At 48.0% G+C, this 22,450-nt stretch overlaps 1 protein-coding gene across 8 annotated transcripts in view; it reads right to left on the reverse strand.

Annotated features, from left to right (window-relative positions):
- Zer1 (zyg-11 related cell cycle regulator) overlaps window positions 1-22,445 on the reverse strand; it is a 39,463-nt gene extending 17,018 nt beyond the window's left edge. For 2 of the 8 annotated variants that reach the window (XM_075985686.1, XM_075985682.1), the window contains exons 1-2: window positions 22,215-22,427; window positions 17,306-17,375 (exon numbers count right to left, since the gene is read on the reverse strand). The gene's annotated coding sequence lies outside the window, so the exon portion shown is untranslated. Of the gene's footprint in view, window positions 1-9,454; window positions 9,957-17,305; window positions 17,376-22,214 lie in introns of those variants that run through there. The other 6 variants (XM_075985680.1, XM_075985685.1, XM_075985684.1 and 3 more) reach the window with 6 other exon arrangements.
- Window positions 22,446-22,450: the final 5 nt, after the last annotated feature.

Genomic DNA, 22,450 nt, shown 5'->3' on the forward strand with positions numbered 1-22,450 from the left:
ACAGTGCATATATGGTCCTTCCTCTGAGTGGCCCCACAGGTGTCTTCACTATGACCATTACATGTATGCTGTAATTCAGTAGAGATTAAAAATTGTTGGCACCAGTCAGGTATGGTGGTGCACGCCTTTAGTTTCAGCACTTAGAAGGCAGAGTTAGGAGGATCTCTGTGAGTTCAAGGCCAGCCTGGTCTATATAGCAAGTTTCAGGTCAGCAAACAAAAACATGATTGGCAGCTGGGCGGTGGTGGCACACACCTTTAATCCCAGCACCCTGCACTCAGGAGGCAGTGGTGGGTAGATCTTTGTGAGTTCGAAGGCAGCATGGTTGAGGCCAGCCTGGTCTACCAAGTGTGTTCCAGGACCGGCTCCAAAGCTACTGAGAAGCCCTGTCTCGATAAAAACAAAAAACAAAAACAAACAAACAAACAAAAACCCACGATTGGCACCAATGAAAGAGGCCCTCACTTGCACGAAATCCGGACACATCCTGGTGACAAGTCAGTTCATAGAGACTCAACACTGGCTGCAACAGCTGCAAACTGAACCTTCATATTATACTTAGGTGAACAAGAAACAGTTCCTGGTTTAGAGGGCTTCTGTAGGGAACCTGCGTTTGCTTCACTGTGTAGCTGTGTGGGCTCTGTACAAGTACTACTACACTGGGCATACAGACAACCTGAGCATTCGTGGATTTTCGTACCCAACCCAGGAATCAATTCCCTGTGGATACTGAACTTCAGAAAAGTCTCAGTGTTCTGGAGACGTAGTGCGGTGGTAGAGCCCATGCTTACTATATATGAGACTTTGGGCTCGATCCCTGACATCTCCCCCCAAAAAAAGCACAGGTGCTGTGGCCAGACAGAGAGATCTCTGCTTTGACTTCATTCTGTAAGTCACTGGGAAACAATGTCACCTCTCCAGACCACAGTGTCCTCATCTGAAAAGATGAGGATGACAATTCTCCTGCCAGGGCTGGGGGAGACAGTGCTGGGAAATGCTTCCCAGAGCACACAACAAACAAGGCTTGGGTTATGCCTGACAGACAAGGAAACTCAAGTTCAAAGACTCAAGGCTGGGCTGGAGAGATGGCTCAGAGGTTAAGAGCACTGCCTGCTCTTCCAAAGGTCCTGAGTTCAATTCCCAGCAACCACATGGTGGCTCACAACCATCTGGAATGAGGTCTGGTGCCCTCTTCTGGCCTGCAGGCATACACGCAAAACAGAATATTGTATACATAATAAATAAATAAATAAACATTAAAAAAAAACAAAACAAAACAAAAAAAACAAAGACTCAAGGCTACCCTGTACAAACCGGTCTCTTTAGCTCCGTCACATCATCTGTGAGAGCAATGGATCTTAACCTATAGGTCACGACCCTTTTGGGGGTCAAACAACCCTTTCACAGGGGTCACCTAAGACCATCTGTAAACACAGATATTTACATTAACAGTAGCAAAATTATAGTTATGAAGTAGAAACGAAAATAATTTTCTGGTTGGGGGTCACTGTAACATGAGTAGCCTTTTAAAGGGCCACAGCATTAGGAAGATTGAGAACCACAAGGAAGGTTCCAAATGAGTGTGGGCTCAGCACCGCCTGTGTCCACTCCTAAACCTTCTAAGTTATTCAGGACATGGAGCAAGAGGCAACACTGCCTACACTAGGGAGGCTGAGGTAGGAGGATCACAGGTTCAGGACCAGCCCGAGACACTTAGCAAAATCCTGTGTTAATAAAATGAAAACGTGGGGTAGCTCAGTGGTAGAGCACTTGCCTGGCATGTATGAGACACTGGGTTTCATCTTCAGGAGGAAAAAATTTGAAATCAGCTATTCTTTTGCTGTTGAAGTTTTTTTTTTTTTAAGATTTCAAAGATTTCTTTCTTTTTTGGGGGGGTGCGGTGGGGAGACAAGGTTTCTCTGTAACTTTGGAGCCTGTCCTAGAACTAGCTCTTGTAGACCAGGCTGGCCTCGAATTCATAGAGATCCGCCTGTCCACCTGACTCTGCCTCCAGAGTGCTGGGATTAAAGGTGTGCACTACCACAGCCTGGCTTCGTTTTATTTTATAGACAGAATCTCACTACATAGACCTGACTGGCCTGGAACTCTCTAGGTAAACCAAGATAGCCTGAGCTCACAGAGATCTTCCTGTCTCTCCTGGAATTAAAGGCATGTGCCACTATGCCCACCTCCAATATTAACTTATGTATATGTGTGGAGGGAGGGCATATGCAAGAGTGCAGGTACACGTGAACCCAGAAGAGAATGACAGAGCGCCCCTGTGAGCTGCTTGATACAGGTGATAGGAATTGAATTCAGGTCTCTAAGAATAGCATGCACGTGCTGGAGAGATGGCTCAGAGGTTAAGAGCACTGGTTGCTCTTCCAAAGGTCCTCAGTTCAATTCCCAGCAACCACATGGTGGCTCACAACCATCGGTAATTTGATCAGGTTCCCTCTTCTGGCCTGCAGACAGAATACTGTATACATAATAAACAAAAAAAAAAAATAGAGCCCACTTTTTTTAAAAATCAGTTAAACTTTTTTTTCTTAGATTTACTTATTTAGACGTATAAGTGGTTTGCCTGCATGTATATGCATGCTCCACAAGCATACCTGGTGCCCTTGAAGGATCTCCTGGAACTGGAGTTATGGATGTTTGTGAGCTACCATGTGGGTGCTGGGACTCAAACAAGGGCTCCTAACTGCAGAGCCGCCTCTGCGACCATACTTTGATTTCAGCTATCATGATTCTCACCGCTACCTTCTGCCAAGCAGGCTCCCCACAAGGCCCATGTTTCAGTAGTCCTAGTGACAATGGCACAAACGGTGGGGCTGCCTGGACCTCGGCACAACCTTCTTCACCTACAGGCCTGCCAGACTCAGGAAGGAGCCTGGCCTTCTCCCTGCTGGAGACCAGTTTTCTCATCTCCTCAGTTCTGTCGGACCCCTCTAGCCTACCTCATCCACTGGATGGCAGGAAGACATAGGCCTAGTTACCTGTAGCCCTTCTCTGTCTACTAGAGCTGTCCCATTTCAGCCAATGATGTCTTTACCTCAAGAGTGCTCCCCTGATGGCTCAGAGGTTAAGAGCACTGACTACTCTTCTAGAGGTCCTGAGTTCAATTCCCAGCAACCACACGGTGGCTCACAACCATCAGTAATGAGGTCTGGTGCCCTCTTCTGGCCTGAAGGCATACATGCAGGAAGAGCCCTGTATACATAATTAATAAATAAGTCTTTTTAAAGAAAAAAAAAAAAGAGTGCTCCCCTGTACTACCCAGCCACATTTGTGTCCTGTCTTCACAAGGCAGCTCCTGGCCACTCAACACACTCTACCATCCCAGCGTCCAGGAGGCATTGCTGCCCCGTTGGATATTCCTGCTGAGGGTCCCATGGGTTCAATCCAGATTCCAGTTTTCCAGTTTATCCCTCCTGATTCCATGGAAGACAGAGGGCAGATGCCAGGCTGGCTTTTTTTGTTTTGTTTTGTTTTGTTGGTCTTTTAAGACAGGGTTTCTCTGTGTAACAGTCCTAGTTGTTCTGGAACTAGCTCTTGTAGACCAGGCTGACCTCAAACTCACAGAGATTCCCCCTGCCTCTGCCTCCTGAGTGCTGGGATTAAAGGCGTGCGCTACCACTACCCAATTCTTTTCTTTATCTCTCTCTCTCTCTCTCTTTAAAGATTTATTTATTGGGGCTGGAGAGATGGCTCAGTGGTTAAGAGCATTGCCTGCTCTTCTAAAGGTACTGAGTTCAATTCCCAGCAACCACATGGTGGCTCACAGCCATCTGTAATGAGGTCTGATGCCCTCTTCTGGCCTGCAGGCATACATGCAGAGTTTCTCTGTGTAGCCCTGGCTGTCCTGGAACTTGCAGACCAGACAGACCTCAAACTCAGAGATCCGCCTGCCTCTGCTGCCCAAGTGCTGGGACTAAAGAGCGTGCTCCCACCGCCTGCAGGCTGTTTCTGCAGTGCTGCCCTGTAACTATGGACCTAGCCCTGGACTCCTGAGGACGTGCCAGATGTGAAACAGAACTCTCAGAACATACCCGAGTCCTGCCTGTATAAAACATGCTGGAGACAGCCACGTAAGAAGAACACAGATGCAGTCACATGGCTGGGACAGTACTCTGAAGGACAGGGAAGGGCCTGTGCCCACTCTGAGCTGCAGTGTCGGAGCAGGTTCGACATGTAGCCCTGGAGGTGGGAGGAAGGGAGAATGTAAAGTGGCTGAGGGAATGGGGTGAAGGGCGTGTGGGCACCAAGAGCCCAGACCCATGGCTACAGGTAATGAGCCCAGGTGGGTACAGAATACCAAGTGCAGGGCCTGAGGGAAGGGAAGGCTCAGCAAATGCCATGGCAGGAGCCACAGAAGACTTGCAGGGCGTGAGTCTCATGAGGCTGAGCGTGAGTTCACTGTCCCCAGAACACTGCTGAATCCCCATGTGGCTGGCTGAGAGAAAGCCACCTTTTCTGCAGGGCTGAGCAAACCCCGGAGCTACCCTGTTCTAGCTGGGCTCATACATGGAAAAGGACACCGCAATATCTGTTGCCCAGGTCACCCTATTTGTCCTCTTTGAGGAGCTGACCCTGCAGTGTGGGGGAAGGGGTGTCCTGGGTGAACTGGGGAGGAAGGAGCTGCCCTCACCTGGCACAAAGCCTGAAGGGCTCAGAATACCCTACGTCTCCACTCCTTGGAACTTTAAGGATCTCCACTCTCGTAACAGGTTCCAGCCGTCTGGAATTCTGGCAACTGGGGACTCTGATGCTGATAGACTACCAGAGGAGAACCCTGTGTCTCTTTTCTCACAGGCTCTTTAGGAGGTGCAGGGGGAGGGGCGGTGGGAGAAAAACAACAGCAGCTCAGGCAGTCGCCCCTGCTACACCAGCTCCATGCTGGGTGCTTCCAGACGGACATCCAGTTCCTTCCAGAATTTATTTCCTACAGTTTCTTATTTAACCAGCCAAACATCACAGCACAGTACCCTGCACCAATAGAGAGCTGTTCATTTGCATAACAATTTGTCTATGACCCTCCCCCCAGCTGCCAGCTCTGGAGGACCGACTGGTGGCTTGCACCCACGCCCACATCCTTGGTGCCTACTAGTGCTTGGCATTTAGGCGAAACAAAGGTTTGCTGTTGCCAGGATTACCTCACGATGGTACTCTGAGGTAGAGACTGCCAATCATTTGCGGATGAAGACACCGAGGTCCACAACTAAGACAAAAGTAGTCTGAGATGGCAATTGACTCTGGGGAAGGGGGTAAAATCTAAACTCACCACCACACCCTTCCATTCATCCAGTCAACCAGCTAGAGAAAGAGTGACCAATGTCCCCAGGAAGGAGCAAGGGACCCCACAACATCCTGACACCTAGAGGACAGAGAGTCTGGGGAGCAGTGCCCACCCTGTGACATGTCAACCCATGAGCTCCCCAACACAAATGCACTTTCCAGGAAGGGGTGGCTCCTCGGCTGGAGATTAGGGACAGAAGGCTGCTGTGAAGACAGTCCAGACATAAGCCAGGAGACTCCAGCGGGCAGAGGTGCAGGTGAGAACTGGGGATAGGAGCTACAGAGAATAAGTCCGCAAGTGATTATGCTGGGAACACAGGACGAGGGAGGAATGCACATCCCCACTGGGCTGCTGGTATCTCTCTTGATAAAGAAACAATGAACAAATCCTGAGGTGGAGGCAGGGGTGCGGGGGCATTGGGAAAAGCTGAGGACCACACTGCTTGGGTTGTCTGTGCAATCAAATTTACTAATGCCCACACTGCTCAGCACTAGATATGCACCAGCTCCCTTCATCCTCACAGGAGGTGGGGGTCCTATCTACAGCCTGCAGGTGGGCAGCTGAGGCTGGGTGCCAAGCTGTCTGCACGGCCCCTCTGTAGATAGATAGCTCTCCACTCATTGGGTCAAGACCAAGCGATTCGAGCTTCCCAGCTGTGTTCTCAGTGGTGCCGCCCACGATGTCTTATGCAAGCCTCACCTTCCTTTCTGTGCTATCGCTACCTCCTTACAACTCCATGCATCCTTGCACACTGACCACAGATGATCTGGTTGTGTGACAGTGATTCCATGGGCACTGTGGACCAGAGCTAGAAGCTTCAAGTAGGGACCCTGTATGCATCTCAGGACCTTCATCACAACAAGTGAACTGCAGGCTAGCTGGACCTCTGTCTCTGTCTCTCCATCTCTGGGTTTACAAGTGCATGTTACAATACTGCTTTTTTTTTTCCCTTTGGTTTTTCAAGACAGGATTTCTGTGTAACTGCCCTGGCTGTCCTGGAACTTGCTCTGTAGACCAGAGCTGGCCTCAAACTCTCAGAGATCCACCTGCCTCTGCCTCCTGAGTGTTGGGATTAAAGGCGTGCCCCACCATCGTTCGGCTACCATATTGTTTCTTTCTTTTTTAAAAAATATTTATTTATTTATTTATTATGTATACAATATTCTGTCTGTGTGTATGCCTGCAGGCCAGAAGAGGGCATCAGACCTCATTACAGATGGTTGTGAGCCACCATGTGGTTGCTGGGAATTGAACTCAGGACCTTTGGAAGAGCAGGCAATGCTCCTAACCGCTGAGCCATCTCTCCAGCCCCTACCATATTGTTTCTTATGTGGGTGCTGGGGACAGAACTCAGGTCCTCATGCTTGCAAGGTAAGCATTTTTACTGTTTGAGTCACATCTCCAGCTTTTTGTTCACTTCTGAAGCCAGAACACAGCTGCAGTGAGTGGTTTGATGTTAATCCCAAATAGCTGACTCCACAGGGGTCTCCGAACTCCATTTCTGGGGTCAAGAACAGCTGAAGCAGCTAGGCTAAACAAAAAACAGTGAAAGCAGAGGCCATCAAGATGGCTCAGTGGTTAAGTGGTATCAGCTACCAAGGTTGAAAACCTGAGTTTGAACCCCAGGTTCTTCATGATGGAGAGAGTTGGCTCTCCTACGTTGTCCTCTGACTATACGTGTGCTGGGGTACTTCAATAAGTAAATGTTAGAAACAAGCACACACCTGGAGGCGGAGAGCGACCCTGTGCCTAGTGGGCCCTAGCTGCCCCTGGACTCTGACGGAAGTGTGAGTCTTAGCGAAGGACCTCTATGTCTCCAACCTTTGTCTCAGAGTTCATCCTCCCACTCTCCAGAGTCATCAGGGCAAGAGAACACCTTTCTCAGTGGAAGATGGGAAAATCGAGGTCCACGGGGAACAAAGGATTCACGAAAGTATATACAGTGAGCAGCTGGCAGGACTGTGCTCGACCCTGGTTTACCAGCTTGCTGTTTTGGGGCTCTGGTCATAGATGCCTTCTGTCATCTAGGCTCTAGTCTTCTGAGTGTTCGAACTTTACACATTTACATTTTATTTTGTAGAGCACAGGATGGACTTGATGGCAGGTAAGGATTCTATCACTGAGTCACACCCCCTGTCCCTTGCCCTTGCATTTTCAAATCCTCGGCCTTGCTCAGCCTATGACTTAGGCCTGATGATGGAGTCAGGCTCACCTGAAACCTGACCACACGCTCGATGCCACAGCAGGCCCAACACACAGCGCCCTTCCCAGGCTGGCTGCAGGTCGGGAGGCAGCACTTGCACCTTACTTTATGAGACAGTTGGGAATCTTAGAGCTTGACTTTAAAAGTCCTCACTGGGCCGGGTGGTGATGGCACACACCTTTAATCCCAGCACTCTGGAGGCAGTGGCAAGTGGATCTCTGTGAGTTCAAGACCAGCCTGGTCTACATAGTGAGTTTGAGGCCAGCCTTGTCTACATGCAACTGCCTCAAAATAAACAAACAAATAGAAAGGTAAGGGTCACCAGCTGGAGTTGGTGGCCCACGTCTGCAATCTCAGCATTTGGGAGGCTGAGGAGGACTGCTGTGAGTTCAAGGTCAGCCGGGGCTACACAGGAGTCAGTCTAGCTACAGAATGAGACCTTGTTTAAAAAAAAAAAAAGCCAAGCTCTCAGACACTCCAAAGGACACACCATTACTTTTACCAGTGAGGGGTGTCATAAGATTCTATGTAGCCTCCTCCAATATTCCTACAAATTCTATGAGCTGGGGAGCCAGGCAGAGAGGGCGATACACCAGTTGGTGGTGGAAAGCAGGGCTGTGGGGTAGACGAACCTTACTGTCATATACCCCACCACAATGCCCCCCCCCCCGCTACCTTAGCAGTCCTATTCCACAGATGATAAGACTGAGGCACAAGGCCACTTGCTCACATTCTAACAAGCAGGAAACAGTAGTGTGACATCACATGCCTGCAGAGCTGTCCTTCGAAAGATTTCTGTCACTGATGGTCAGCACAGATGGCAAAAGCGCACTCAGAACACAAGGCCAAAGTACAACGGCCATTTGTCACCTCAGATCAGTCTGCATTTTCTCCAACATTTTAACGACTACAAGTCAACCCTGCATCACAGGCAGCCCCTAACACGCTCCCTATGTTTTCTGTTCCCAGTTGACTCCCTCGCCGCCCACTCTGCCTCCTCCACTCTAGCCCATGTAGGTTCTCCTTAGGACCTTTGCACCTGCTCCTGAATGCTGTGCCCTAGATAGCTGTAATGGTTTCCTACCTCCCTCATCTCTGCTCAGACTGCAACCCTATTAAATACCTTCTCTGCCCATTCCCAGTCTCTGTTCTCCATGATCCCCCCTGCTTTCTCTTTCTCCATGACAACTATTACTATTTTACATGTTGCGCGTTCATTTGCTGAATAAGTCCAAGTGCATCGACCCTTGCATCTGATAGCCCCCTCTGGGTCTAAGCATAGCTTCCTGTGACCCTTTTCAACGCTAGCTCCCATGGTCACTCTAACTCGAAACCTAAAAGAGAAGCATTCTGTCAGAAACATCATTGAGTCGGCTTTCCCCAGGCATTAGGCGCGCCCCCCTCCCCCATATTCTCTCACAAAGCACAAACAAACACGGGAAATCTCTGACTCTGGTTAAAGAGCAGCCATTCAAGTTCCACCCAGAGCTGGGCTGGCCAGACCAGTCAGCTTCGCTTTCACCTCACCTATGGGCGCCCGAGGTCTTCAGCTTGCGAGCCCACCCGTCCTTTTTCTCCCCTGTTGTACCCTCTCGCATCTTGCCATCCCATTTTGGGAGCTGGTCCAGAAGCCAAGCCATCCCTAAGCATTTAAGTAGCACGGCCTGGGTTTTGGAAGGAGACCTAAGCTCATCCAACAGGTAGGAGGGGCAGAGGCCGGCCTTGTAAACCCTACACAGATTCCCCCATCTTGCACAAACGAGCGTCGTTCTCCTTGTGGAGAGAGCTCAATTTTCAAGGCAGGTTTCTCAGACCTGGGCGGGAGGCGACAAGAGCCCTCCCAGCCTTGGCCGAGGTGGTCCTGCAGGGGGTCGCCGAGGCACTGCTAAGATCCTGAGGCGGAGGAGGAGGAGGATGCAGATACGTCTGTTGGCTCGGCAGCTCGGACATACCCTGGGAGGGGGCGGCCCTCAGCGGGCAGCGGGGAGACGGGATGCTTCGCAGGCTTACATGCAGAGGCCGCGGCTCTGGGGAATCCGCTGCCAGAGCGACGCAGGAGGTCGGATCCGGTCCGGGTCCGGTCGGTGGGGCGGGGCAGGGCGGGAATGCAGCGGCCGGAGTCGCGGACGGAGGCCGTTCCCTTGCCCTCGGGCCGCTGAGGGCCGCCGGCTGCTGGCTCCGGGCCCAGCCCCTCCCCCCGGTCCTGCTTCGACCGCTTCGAGAGCCTGTGGCTGTCGGTGTGCTGTCAACAAAGCGTCACTTCCGGGCCGCCCCTTAGCAACAGAGGAGGGGTTCCCCTGTCGTGTCCCGCCGCGAATGTGGGCGGCGGCGGCCTAAGGTTCCGGGCCCTGTGGGCTGCTCCTGCCCGTGCTGAGGCCTGCGTCCCCCAAGTTAGCCCTCAGGGTCCCTTCCAGAGAAGGGCTGCCTCGGAGGAGCCGGGTTCAGGACGAGACTGACTCCACCTTCCCTCGTCAGCGCTGACTCACGCGGTGTCCAATCCGACGCCTTTTGGGCTGTTTCCACGCAGCCACCACATTGCCCCTCAAGTCTGCTCCTCCCTCTCCTTCATGACAAGGGCCACTCACCCAGGAGCTGTCAGACAGCAAGCTTGAGGCCTTCCTTGGCCCCTGCATTTCCTTCTAGTCACCAATAATCTCTTTTAACAGTTGTTTCTCTTCCTTCAATAGTGCCCAACTTCTGTCCATCATTTTATTTTTCAAAAATGTTTATTATTTTTAATAATGTGTATATGTGTGAGTGGGGTGTATGCACGGGACTGCAGGTGCCTGTGGAGCTGAAGTTACAGGTGGCCTTAAGTTCTCCAGCGTGCTGGGAACAGAACTAGCTCTCCTGCTTATCCTTTTCATTCTTTCTAAGATAATGGTTTTTTCCCCATTTATTTACATTTGTGCACGCGTGTGTGCATATGTAGGGGTCAGAGGACTGTTTACTAGAGATGGTTCTCTTTAAGTCCACCATGTGGGTTCCAGGAATCGAACCCTGGTCGTCTAGCTTGGTGCCAAGCACCCCTATCTGCTGTGTCATCTCACTGGCGTCCCTCACCATTTCTCCTAACTTCTGCCATGGCCTCCTTCCACAAATCCCCTCATTCCCTCTGCAGTCCCACAATCCAAGAGTGGGTTTCCCAAAAACATAAATCTCATCAGGGCATCCAGACTTTCTTGACCTACCCTGGCAGAGACAGGTGAATATCTGTGAGTTCGAGGCCAGCCTGGTCTACAAGAGCTAGTTCCAGGACAGGTTCCAAACGTACAGAGAAACCCTGTCTCGAAAAAGCAAACAAACAAAAATGCAATATAAAAAAAATGCAACACATCTTTGCATCATTAAATGTTCCACAGCATAAACAAATGTAACACATCTTAAAATAATATTCTACAGCAAGTTTTAGCTCTTTTCATCTCTCTCTCTCTCTGGGCTCAGTAAGTTGGTGAAATTAAACTTTAAAAAAAAAAACAAACTGTTTTTTGAGACAGGGTTTCCCTGTGTGTAGTCCTGGCTGTCCTGGAACTCACTCTGTAATCAGGCCGGCCTTGAACTCAGAGATCCACTTGCTTCTGCCTTCCGAGTGCTGGGATTAAAAGCATGCGCCACCACCACCTGGCTGAACTCAAACATTTTTCTCACTGCTATCCATATCTGATGTACAATACTTTTTTTCTTGAGGAACTCTGGAGGATGGGAGTGGGGAGAAAGGAGGGAGTCTCAAATCCAGGTCCTGAGGCATACAAGAATTCTACCACTAAGCTATAAGCTTTCTTGTCAAAATATAAAAAGGATGCATATGCCTGGCAGTAGTGGAACACACCTTTGATCCTAGAACTTGGGAGGCAGAGACAGGCTGATCTCTGTGAGTTCGAGGCCAGCCTGGTCTACAGACTGAGTTCCAGGACAGCACAGACTGCACAGAGAAACCCTGTCTAGTTACCTTAAGCAGGATGGTAAACAACTCAAAATAGTTTCAGGAAGCCCCTGAAACTAACCAGCTTCACTAAGCCCCTCCCTGCCAGAGTAAACAATAAAAAGCTGAGAGTTCCTCTCTGAGCTGCAAAGGTTCTCAGAGAAGAAAAGACTCAGACCAGACCAGACCAGCTGCCTGGAAGAGTTTTGGAGCAACTGAAACACTTGGAAACCCACTTGTTGAGGGCCTGCAGACTACACAGTGTGCTCCAGGCTCCCAGCTTTGTCAGCTGTCACCCCATGCAGGGGTGGGCCTTGGTGATGCAGCTGTCTCTGAGTCATTTCTGTTCCTGTGAGTAACCCCTCACCCATATTCCTTTAACCCCAATAAAACTCAACAGTTCGGTTGGACTGTGATGGTGTCTGCACTTTGGTTTGGCACGAGTTCCCTATGTGGGGTGGGTAGATGTGTGTGTCGTATCTCCCCAGAAAAATTTTGTCACACAACACCCTTGCCTATGGCAAACCTAACACAACAGCATATTAAAACAATTCTACATCCATGACTGTCTTAGTTATGGTGATTGCTATGCTGAAATACCATAACCAAAAGCAAGTTGGGGAGGAAAGGGTTTATTTGGGCTTACACTTCCACATCATAGTCCATCACTGGAGGAAGTCGGAACATGAACCCAAACAGGGCAGGAGACTGGAGGCAGGAGCTGATGCAGAGGCATGAAGGGTGCTCCTCATGGCTTGCTTAGCTCTCTTCTTTTGTTATTTGATTTTTATATTTTGAGACAGGGTTTTCCTGTGTAATCCTAGCTGTTCTGGAACTCTGTAGACCAGGCTGGCCTCAAACTCAAGAGATCTGCCTGCTTCTGCCTCTCAATTGCTGGGATTAAAGGCATCTGGATTTGCTGGGCAGTGATGGTGCACGCCTTTAATCCCAGCAATTGAGAGGCAGAGGCAGGTGGATCTCTGCGAGTTTGAGGCCAGCCTGGTCTACAGAGCGAGTTCCAGAACATATAGGGCTACACAGAGAAACCCTGTCTTGAAAAACAACAACAAAAAACAACAAAAACAAACAAAAAAAGCTTCCTTCCTTTACCTGAGGATCATCATGATTTAAGTAGGAATGTATTTTGTTTTTGTTTTTCCAAGACAAGGTTTCTCTCTGTATCCCTGTTTGTCCTGGACCTCACTCTGTATCCCAGGCTGGTCTTGAACTCACTGAGATCCGCCTGCCTTTGCTTTCCAAGTGCTGGAATTAAAGGTGTGCAACACCGCTGCCTGGCTCAATACTCCTCTTTTGTGATGAACCAATTCAGGCTGTAGGTTCTCACCCTGTAAATGCCTCTGATCCCAGTGCTTGGCTAAATCAGAGGTTGATCTAGGCGACCTGAGATCCTGTTCCCACAAACAAACACTGAATTTGAGGCCTGCCTGGCCTACCCAGAAAGTTCCAGGCCAGCCATGGTTACATGGTAAGACACTGTTTCAAAAAACCAAGCTGAACAAACAAAGACTTCTCCATTAAGTTAGGACAGAAGAAAACTTTTCAATACCATGAAGGCCAAATGAAAACTCAAGTTGACATCATACTTGTGAAAAACTGAAAGTTTTTACTCCAAGATCAGGAAAAAGGCAAGGATGCTCACTTCTTTCTTCTCAGCACAGGACTAGACATCTTCACCAGAGATTAAAAAAAAAAAAAAGGTGGCTGCTCTTCCAGAGGACCTGAGTTCAATTCCCAACACCCACATGGCGAAAGACCCCCGGAGTGGGGAGACTCACTCAAGTCTTGGGATAACACGACCCCCCAGGAACTCATGAGAGACTGTCCTTGCTGCAATCACACAAGGTTTATTGACAGGTCAGGAACCAGTACGTTGGGGCCGAAACTCATTTCCCATGCCTGGGTAGAGGAGTTTGACCCCAAGTAGCTGGGAGAGGGGGTATTTAGGGGAAGAAACCACAGTCCAAAGGGGGTAAGGAGGGCGCCATTGAAAAATTCTGAAAATACCAGTGATCATTGGAAAGTTCCGAAAATACCAGTGATATCCCCGTTTCTCAAGATTATTCTCAAGATTATAACCTAACTTTATGGTCAGATAGTTCCTGGAACAGAGTCACTGAACCGGCTAACCTAGATTTTTGGTTCTTCTCTCCCTGATAGATTTTTGGCTCTATTCTTTCTGCTAGAGGGGTCTGGATTTATCCGGGTCTTTCAGTGGCAGCTCACAACTGTCTGTAACTCCAAGATCTAACACCCTCACACAGACATATATGCAGGCAGAACACCAATGCACATGAAGTGAAAACAAACTTTTTTAAAAAGTACAATATAAAACACAAAATCTGTTGATTGTTCCATACACTTGAACAACCTGAAAATATTTAAAAGTATGATAGGCGCCAGGCGGTGGTGGCGCACACCTTTTTTTTTTTTTTTTTTTTTTTTGGTTTTTCGAGACAGGGTTTCTCTGTGGCTTTGGAGCCTGTTCTGGAACTAGCTCTGTAGACCAGGCTGGTCTCGAACTCACAGAGATCCGCCTACCTCTGCCTCCCGAGTACTGGGATTAAAGGCGTGCGCCACCATCGCCCGGCATGGCGCACACCTTTAATCCCAGCACTCGGGAGGCAGAAGCAGGCAGATCTCTGTGAGTTCGAGACCAGCCTGGTCTACAAGAGCTAGTTCCAGGACAGGCTCCAAAATCACAGAGAAACCCTGTCTCGAAAAACCAAAAAAAAAAAAAAAAGTATGATAGGCTTATTGGTACATGCTTTTCACCCAAGAGGCAGAGGCAGGAGGATCTTTGTGACTTTGAGACCATCCTGGCATACATAACCAGTTCCAGGCCAGCCAGGGCTACATAGTGAGATTCTGTCTAAATAAACAAATACATTTTGTAAAATAAATTGTTGTGGGCCAGCAATAGTGCCACATGCCTTTAATCCCTGCACTCCTTAAACAGAAGCAGACAGATCTCTGTAGGTGCAAGACCAGCCTGGTCTACACAACAAGTTCTAGGACTGGAGAGAGAGAGACAGAGAGAGAGCGCTAAGTATCTGCTCAGATGCCAGAGGCTGATGCTGAGTATCTTCATCAATCACTCTATTTTTGGAGACATCTCTCTCACTGGAAGTTCATCAGTTTGCCACAACTCCAGACTTTTCCAAAGGCGCTAGGGATCTTAACCGCAGTCTTCAGTTTGTGCGGCAGGCACCGTGAGCTACCTCTCTAGCTGGCCACACCAACCATGGTCCTGGAAACCTAACCAGGGCAGCAAACCAGGCAGCAAGGGAATGAAGAAAGGGCAGAAACACATTCAGAAAAGGTAGGATTGTTTGGGATGTACTCAGTCTTATGGAGCAGCAGCTGGGCACAAACCCAGAACCTCAGCTCTTCTGTTATGTACGGCACACAGGAAGGGGGTAACCTCGGCTCTTCTGTTATGTATGGCACATGGGAAGGGGGTAACCTCAGCTCTTCTGTTATGTATGGCACACAGGAAGGGGCTAGCTAGTCTGGTAGGAGGTCTCTGTAGTCCAACAAAGTCAAGTTTCTCTGTGTCCCGGTAGCTACTCCTAAATAACCACTCAGATATTATAAATGCTCAGCTGATAGCTCAGGCTGGTTACTAGCTAACTCTTACATTTTAAATCAACCCATATTTGGGGGCTGGAGAGATAGCTCAGCGGTTAAGAGCACTGACTCTTCTTCCAGAGGTCCTGAGTTCAATTCCCAGCAACCACATGGCGGCTCACAACCATCACATAATGAGATCTGGTGCCCTCTTCTGGGGTGCAGGTACACATGCAGGCAGAATACTGTATACATAATAAATAAATCTTTAAAAATTAACCCATATTTTATTATTTCTCTCCCTTTTTAAGATAGGATTTCCCTGTGTAGCAGCCCTAGCTGTCCTGGAACTAGCTTTTGTGGACCAGGCTGGCCTTGAATTCATAGAGATCCTCCTGCTTCTGCCTGAGTGCTGGGATTAAAGGCTTGCGCCACCACTGCCTGGCCCCGTATTTCTTATCCTCTCCCACCTGGCCACACAACACATTTATCTTGCTTTTCTCAGCAGCTGCTGAGACTCCGCCCTCTTTCTTCCCAGCATCCTCTCAGTTTTACTCTCCTGTCCGGAGATTGGCCAGTCAGCCTTTTTATTAACCAATGAGAGTACTGTCTATTTCCAGAGTTCAGAGTTTGTTCCACAGCAGTCCGATTTTTGCACACACTGCCAGCATTCCCCCATGGACAGGAGGAAGGGCAATTCTGAGCCTGACGTGCTGGGAAGGCTTTCCTTCTCCCATGGTCTGAGCACTGGGTCCTTGATGTGACTCATGTGCATGTCAACAACACGTAGTCACTCAGGGCTTCTGCAGCATTCCACAACAGTCCAGAAAGAAGAAAAAAAGTAGTTTAAAATTTTACTTTGTGGGTGTGTGAGTGGGTGGGTGCCATAGTTCACTTGGGAGATCAGAGGACAACTCTCAGGGATGAATTCTCTCCTTCCACTGTGGGATTCATAGATGGAACTCAGGTTGTCAGGCTTGGGTGGCAACAGGTTTTTACCTACCTAGCCACCTCACCAGCTTCCCAAGGAGAAAAAATTCACACACACTAACATGGGAAAGAACGAAACATTTAAGAATAAAGCTAGGAGCCGGGCGGTGGTGGCGCACGCCTTTAATCCCAGCACTCAAGAGGCAGAGGCAGGAGGATCTCTGGGAGTTCGAGGCCAGCCTGGTCTACAAGAGCTAGTTCCAGGACAGGCACCAAAGCTACAGAGAAACCCTGTCTCAAAAAACAAAAGACAAAAAAAAAAAAAAACCAAAACAAAAGAATAAAGCTAGGACCTGGAGACCTGGAGAGGTGGTTCACCAGTTAAAAGTGCCTGTTGTTCTTCTTACTGAGCGCCAGGGTTAGCTCGGTTCCCTGCGCCCACATGGCAGCTCACAACCATACATGATCCAGTGCCCTCTGACTTCCTTGGGCACCAGGCAATATATGCGATGCACAGACTCACACGAAGGCAAAACACTCATACAAATGAAATAAATAAATAAATAAAAACTAGCCAAAGAAGTGAAAAAGATCATACATTGAAAACTACAGCCGGGCGGTGGTGGCTCACACCTTTAATCTCAGCATCTGGGAGGCAGAGACAAGTGGATCTCTGTGAGTGTGAGGCCAGCTGTACAGAGCAAGTTCCAGGACAGCTAGGGTTGTTACACAGAGAAACAGTCTCTCGAAAAACAAAAACAAACAAACAAACAAAAAAGCCAACCCCCCCAAAAGTACAAAAGAGTGCTCATTACAGAGAAATAAGCAGAAATGTACCCATGTTCATAGCAGGAAGTGTAGTACCGTTAGGGTCTCAGTATTGCCCAGACTGATCCACAAAGTAAGTATAAACTCTTTCAAACTCCTAATAGCAGTTTTAAAAAATTGCAAAACTCATCAGGCTTTGTGAGGTGTGCTTGTAATACCAGAACATGGGAAGCAGACACAAGTATCTGGAATGTAAGCTGTCCTTGGCTGTATAGTGAGTTTGAAGTTTCCTGAGCTACAAGAGATCCTGTCTCAAAATAACCAAGAAAAGAAGGGAGGGAAGGGGGGAGGGAGCAAAGGAAAGATTCACCTGAAGGTGGTGGCACACGCTTTTAATATCAGCACTCAGATTTCTCTGAGTTCGAGGCCAGCCTGATATACAGAGTGAATTCCAGGACAGTGGGGGGGGGGGGGTGGCATTCATAGAAACAAACAAACTTGAAAAGATGAACCAAGTTGGTGGATACACATGCAGATAAAATCACAATGAGAGCAGGAAAATGAGGAAAATGAGGAGAGGCGGCTCAGCACTTACATGGCAGCTCCCAACAGTCTGTAACTTCAGTTGCAAAGGATCCAACACTGTCCTCTGGTATTTTTCAGCACTGCACACATGAGGTGCACAAACATAAATGTAGGCAAAACACCCGTACACATAAACAAACTCATAATGAGATACCATTTTCTCCTGTAAGAATGAATATGATTTCTTTTTAACACGAGTCAGCCATTCGACTTCTGAAAGCCAGGATGAATAACTGTACGTTGCTGTCTATTACAACAGCCAGAGGGCAGAAACAGTTGTCCTTCCTGGTGTGGTTGTCTCTGCTAAACATGCTGGATGTCCCTAATGACTCCCACAGTGTCAGCAGCCAGGATCTAACACCTACCTCAGTCCCCTGATAAACAGCCATCCCTCGGCCACAAATAATGACATTCTTTTACATGTTCTAACAAGTGTGCACGTCCAAGTCATTATACTATGCAACACGAGCCAGTCACACAAGCAGAGGCTCACAGCTTATTCCACTTCAACAACGATGTAAGAATAGCCCTGCTTCAGGAGGGGAAGAGGTGGCTCAGTGGTTAAGACCACGTATTACTCTTCCAGAACACTCAAGTTCCATTCCCAGAACTCACACTGGTTGGCTCACAACCTTCCCTATAGTTCAAGATCCAGGCAGGGGTCCAGTGCCTCTGTTCTCCACTGGTCCCTGCAGTCACGTGCACCCCCCATAACTAAAATAATAATAAAAACTTAAAAAGAAGATTGAGTTAATTATTACCAGGAAACATTTTACCCATTTAACTCAGGCTAATAGAACATGAAAATAGCATAGATGTTACTAGAGTCTGTGGGAGACAGGGGATGGGGTTTTTGTATAATGGACTATGAGCCTCTGTCTAAGGTGAGGACGAGGTTGGAAAACAGTGCTGATGGCTGCATGGTATTAGAAAGTAACCAACGATGCCAAAACAACCTGAAATCATTCAGATGGAAAGTTTAGGTTACAGGAATTTGGCTGCAGTTTGAATACAATTTACCCTGCAGGGCTCTCTGACACCATGGCCAGCTAAGTAACCGTCCCAGGGAGACAAGAAGGCAGTTTGGTTCAACAGGACTAAGTAGCAGTGCTTGTTCAGACTTCAAACCTATCTTAGGCATATTCAGTCACAGCACAGTTTGGTAAAATGTTTCCTGGTAATAATTAACTCAATCCCATGTGTACAAGCTTAAGACAGGATTACACCCAAACTCTTGGTAAAGCAGAAGGCACATCTTCCATAAAGTTAAATTCTATAGATGACAGAGAAAACAAGCTTAGAGTAAGGGTCTGGGGAGGAGCCCGTGTGGTTTCAGTCACACAGACAGTGCAAAGGTCACCAGACTATTAGAGTATGTCTGCTCCCAGCTTTCTGAGTTTTTTGTTTTGTGTTTTAATTAATTATTTTTTTTCTTCAGCTTTTCAAGATAGCGTTTCTCTGTAGCTTTGGAGCCTGTCCTGGAAGTAGCTCTTATAGACCAGGCTGGCTTCAAACTCAGAGATCTGTCTGCCTCTGCCTCCCCAGTGCTGGGATTAAAGGCCTGTGCCACCACTACCACCCAGCCCCTTCCCAGGTTTCTGAGTGAAAAACAGCTTATACATCCCTCTTCCCTTTGAAGAGACAACCCTGTGTGTTTAATATTCCTGATTCCTGTACTTATCTATGAGTACAGGACCCCCATGCCTACTACACTACCCAAATAATTTTTAGTACAGTTGAAAATTTTATTTTTCTTTTTTTATTTGTGTGTGTGTGTGTATGTGTGTGTGTGTATCTATGTGCCCTTGCCCTCCAGTACCAGAACAGGGCACCAGATCCCCTAGTTACAAGCAATTGTGAACTGCCCAATTGGGTGCTGGAGCCATCCAAACTCAGGTCCTCTAGAGGAACAGAAAGTATTCTTAACTCCTGCCATCTCTGCAGCCCTAGATTCACACAAATCTTTTTTTTTTCTTTTTGATTTTTTGATACAGGATTTCTCTGCAAAGCCCTGGCTGTTCTGAAACTCACTCTGTAGACCAGGCTGGTCTCAAACTCACATATATCTGCCTGCCTCTGCCTCCTGAGAGTTGGGATTAAAGGCATATGCTAACACTTGTCCAACTGGAGTCATACAGTTTAAAGGAGGGAATTCTTTTATTTATTTATTTATTTGTTTGTTTGTTTGTTTGTTTATTTATTTATTAGTATACAGGGTTCTTCCTGCACATATCCCTGCAGGCCAGAAGAGGGCACCAGATCTCACTACAGATGGTTGTGAGCCACCATGTGGTTGCTGGGAATTGAACTTTCAGAACCTCTGGAAGAACAGTCAGTGCTCTTAACCTCTGAGCCATCTCTTCTGCCCAAGGAGGGAATTCCTATACTATATGAATTTATCTCAATGAAACTCTTTAAATATAGTCAAAGATTGGCAAAATTAATTATCAGTTAAATGCCTCTAAAGAGTTAACTTTACTAGCCATTCATTCTCAGAAAATAAATCTTTGTGGGGGTGGGAGTGGGGAGAGAGCTCAGAGGATAAAAGCTCTGGTTGCTCTTACAGAGGATGGGCATTCAGTTTCCAGCACCCACATGATGACTCAGACCATCTGTAATTCCAGTTCCAGGGATCTGATGCCCTCTTTTGGCCTCTGCAGGTACTGCATGTGGTGCACATACACAGGCAAAACACTCATATTTATAAAATTTAAAAGCCTTAAGAAAAAGTTTGCATCCTTTAAATATTTGTTTCTGCATGTTACAGAAATGATTTGAAGTGTTCTGTTTGGGGACTGGAGGGATGGCTCAGTAGTTACGAGCACTGGCTACTCTTAGAGCTAGGGTCTAGTTCTCGGCTCCCACAGCGGCTCACAACCACCTGTAACTCCAGCTGCAGGGGCCCAGTGTCCGCTTCTGGCTTCTGCAAGCACTAGCTATGCACATGAGGTACAGATATACATGAAGGCAATAATAAAGTAAAATAATAAACAATAAAGGTGATATGTTTGGGTGTCAAATTAACAAAGGGTAGTCTTGGGTTGCTTAACTTTGATGACCTAATTGATTAGATTAAGAAATTCCAAGGCACTGTAGAGAGATGGTTCAGTGGTCAAAAGCACTTGTAGCAGAGGTTCCCATTTTGATTCTCAGAACCCCATGTTGGGCAGCTCACAACATCTGAAACTCTAGTTCCAGGGGATTCAACACCATCTTCTGGCCTCTGCATGAACCTGCAAACCTGTGGTATACATTTACGCAGGCGCGCACACACACACACTCCTAAGTAAAAATAAAAAATATTAAAAACGCAGCTCATAGACATTTCTAAGACATATTTCTGGGTGCGTCTGTGAAGATGCTTCCAGAATTGGCTAAATGACAAGAGGAATACCCACCCTGACTTTGGGCAGCAGCATCCCATGAGCTGGAGATTCAGAACAAATGGGAAATGGAGGAAGCTACCTGAGCCCCATCATTCCACCTGCTTCCTAGCGGGCCACGAGCTAACTCCCTGCTCTGAGCTCCTCGCCATGCTGGACCGAACCCTCTGACTCCCTGAGCTGAAATAAACAAAGGTTGTCTGTGCCAGGTATTTTTATCTCAGTGACAAAAAGAAATGAATGCAGGTCTGGAGATGTGGCTCGGTCAGGAAGGACACTTGCTCTATGGGCATGACAACTGGTGTTCAAACACCCACCATCCATCCACAAAGCCATGCATGGTTGCATGGGCCTGCAACTGCAGCACTGCAGACACAGGTGGACCCTGAGTGTTCATTGTCTGCCTAGGCAAAACAGCAGGGTTCTTGTTAAGGGAGGCACCATCTCAAGGCAGTAAGACACATAGTGATCGTGGCGGTTTAAAAGAGAATATCTCCCAAAGGCTCATGTATTTGAAAACTTGGTTTCAGTCCACAGTGCTGTTTGGGGAGGCTCAGGAGGTGTGGTATTGCTGGTGGAAGGAAGTCGTGAGGGGCAGGCTCTGAGAGTTTAACGATTTCAGCCCCCTTTAGTTTGCACTCTCTTCCTTAATTTTCTCTTTTTTTTTTTTTTTTTTTTTTTTTTTGAGGCAGGATTTCTTTGTGTAGTCCTGGCCGACCTAGAACTCAGGTTTGTAGACCAGGCTGACTTTGAACTCCCTGAGATCCACCTGCCTCTGCCTCTGGAGTGCCGGGATTAAAGGTGTGCATCACCACACCTCACTCTCTTTACTAAAAAATATTGTATATGGACTGGAGAGATAGCTCAGCAGTTAAGAGCACTGGCTGACCTTACAGAGGGCCTAGTTCAATTCCCAGCACCCACATGATGGTTCACAACTGTCTACAGCTCTGGGTCCAGGGGATCCAACACCCACTTCTGCCCTCCAGGTAGGTAGAGCTACATAGACATAAATGCAGACAAAGCACCCATCCACATTCTTAAAAAAAATTGTGTGCATGTGTGTGCAAATACGTGTGGGAGAGTGTGTGTGTGTGTGTGTCGGGGAGCCCCGATGGTCAGTTGTCTTCCTTGATTGTCTATTGTGGGCAGTCTCGGAAGCCAGTTTTCCTGTCACCATCCCCGCCCTTCTTGTCAACTCTTAGGTGAGTTCTGCGAATCCAAACTCCAGTGCTCACGCTCGCGTATATCGATCGCACACAAGCGCGTTATCCCCTGAAATATCAACTGCGAATTCACTTTAGCAGAGGATGACCTTGAAAGTCTGATCTTCCTGTCTCTACCTCTCAAAAGCTGGGCCAAAGCATGCATCCCCCGCCGCAGGCACGCTAGGCAAGCGCTCTACCAACTGAACTACACCCTCTGCTCCTGTTTTTCCTTTTCTATTATTTTGAAATTGTGAAATTACAGAAATTCTACAGTTTATAAACTCCCAAAGGCAAGGAAACACCGAGCTGTACTCCAAGCGGTACTTACTGAGCCACACGGTCATTTCCATAAGGACTCAGTATTGAACAAGACCACACCCGGGGACTGGATCCAGTTCACCAAACATCTGGGCCGCGGTAATGGCGGGGAGAGAGAGAGATTGACAAGAGTATCGGGTAGCTGAGGCACTGAGGCCGAGGGATTCGCAGCCAGGAGCTCACGGGCTGCCCTGGCGCTCGGCGCAGGGGTTTGCCTGGCCTTAAAGAAGTCCCGCATCACGTGAT

The sequence above is a fragment of the Microtus pennsylvanicus genome, chromosome 9 (genome assembly GCF_037038515.1).
Source record: "Microtus pennsylvanicus isolate mMicPen1 chromosome 9, mMicPen1.hap1, whole genome shotgun sequence".
Lineage (NCBI taxonomy): Eukaryota > Metazoa > Chordata > Mammalia > Rodentia > Cricetidae > Microtus > Microtus pennsylvanicus.